We start from the raw sequence: 1838 nt of genomic DNA, 5'->3' as shown, positions 1-1838 counted from the left end.
TCCACTGCTGAATCCTCCAGGATGTTGTTACTCAGGTCCAGCTCTCTCAGATGGGAGGGGTTGGACTTCAGAGCTGAGGCCACGACTTCACAGTCAGTCTCAGAGAGGTGACAGTTAATAAGCCTGTGATGACAGAGAATAAGAAACATTTAAAATATAATCAAATCTGACTCTTTTATCCTAAAAATCATTTTGATTCTCAAAGGTCTGAAGTTTGGTTCTGATATGTTAAGGTCAGAGGTCACGGGACCCCTTTCAAAATGCCCATTCAGACAGACAGAGATCCGTTGTGTGGAATCAATACTGGAGTTGCAGCTTTTATTTAACGAGGATGGAGATGTTTGGTTCCTCACATCCAACAATAATTATAGATATTAGGGCGAGTTCGCCTCCAACTCCTGATACATTTAATCCTCCTTCACATATTTAATGTTGATTTGCGATATTTCCCTTTGGATATGAAGGAGATGACAGAGTTGTGCAAGGTTCCCTCTGACCTGCTGCATAGAGACAGAGAGCATCACGTCATACTCTGTAAGCCTCGCCCACCAGGGGTCTCTGTTTCTATCTGTAAGGTAAGCTAACACACAGGGTGGGGTGATGATGCTGTGGGATCCTACAGTCTTTCCATTCTCTCTGCTGAGTCATCACGTCTGGATCCACTTGTATAAGGGGGGGACCTTATACACTGTCCCATGCTCTTTCACCTGCTTTTATATATTTAACTGCTTTGAACTGCTCTTTGTTTCATTTCTTGTACTGTAACTTTTATTAGTTAAATCTTTTTATTTATGACTTTTTTATTTTGATACTGAAATCTACAAATAAATAATAAAGCATTGCCTATAAAATATGAAAATTAAAAGAAACATCCTAAAGATTAAATAGTTCAGAATCTGCTCATGAACATGATAAAACTACTAAATGAAAGTTATTATGAAAAACTGAACCTTGACCCCAATAATAACTGTGTATGTGAAATCTCTGCATTGTAGAAACCCAGAGCTGACTCTGTCTACACGGTCAAAAGGCCGTCTGCCAGATTAATGATGACAGAAGATCCTTTAGATCTCCATCGGCTCATTCTTACAGCGCTGGACACAACTCAGACATTTGCAGAGAATGTCGTAGAATTATTTCCAATAAGCAGCTTTATCTTTTATAGTGTGGAAGTCTCTTGTTCGTGTGTGTAAAGTCTGGATGTTTCCTCTAATACTGATGGCCTCAGCTTCACACTGATTTAAAATGATAATCTGGATTTACCGAGCCTTTCTGCAGTTCCTCACAGCTGGAACCAGTCTCCGTCGTCCCTCCCGTGATGTGTTGTACTTCTCTAGGTCCAACTCATCCAGAACCTCCTCTGACATTTGCAGCATGTAGGCCAGAGCTGAGAAGTGGATCACAGAGAATTTCTTCTCTGATCTGTTCTCTGACTTCAGGAACTCTTGGATCTCCTGATGGACTGAGTTGTCCTTCATCTCCGTCAGACAGTGGAAGATGTTGATGCTTCTGTCAGGAGAGATCTCATAACTGTTCATCTCCTTCAGGTTGTTGATGGATCTCTGGATGATTTCTGGACTGTTGTCTGTCTGACCCAGCAGACCTCCTAAGAGTCTCTGGTTGGACTCCAGAGAGAGGCCATGAAGGAAGCGGACAAGCAGGTCCAGGTGGCCATTTTTACTCTCAAGGGATTTCTCCATGGCTCTCTTCAGGAAGACATCCAGGGATGGGTTGTAATCATCATCATCATCTTCATCATCCCAGTCTTCTCCCAGGAAGTCCTTGAGTACCTGTGTGTTCCTGTTGGTGTAACAGTGGAACAGGTAGACTGCAGCCAG

The 1838-nt window shown here is 42.4% G+C and overlaps 2 long non-coding RNA genes and 1 pseudogene across 2 annotated transcripts in view; 2 read left to right on the top strand and 1 right to left on the bottom strand.

Moving 5' to 3' along the window:
- Positions 1 to 244, top strand: part of LOC117950750 — a 2501-nt gene extending 2257 nt beyond the window's left edge. The window contains exon 3 of the long non-coding RNA XR_004657986.1: positions 234 to 244. This is a non-coding gene — a long non-coding RNA (uncharacterized LOC117950750). The remainder of the gene's footprint in view (positions 1 to 233) is intronic.
- LOC117950741 overlaps positions 1 to 1838 on the bottom strand; it is a 58264-nt pseudogene that overhangs the window by 38903 nt on the left and 17523 nt on the right.
- The window catches only part of LOC117950748, a 13515-nt gene that overhangs the window by 8631 nt on the left and 3046 nt on the right, over positions 1 to 1838 (top strand). The window lies entirely within an intron of this gene.

Source organism: Etheostoma cragini, chromosome 9 (genome assembly GCF_013103735.1).
Source record: "Etheostoma cragini isolate CJK2018 chromosome 9, CSU_Ecrag_1.0, whole genome shotgun sequence".
Lineage (NCBI taxonomy): Eukaryota > Metazoa > Chordata > Actinopteri > Perciformes > Percidae > Etheostoma > Etheostoma cragini.
Note: the sequence above shows the minus strand (reverse complement) of the source record. Positions and strands in the feature narration are given on the sequence as shown.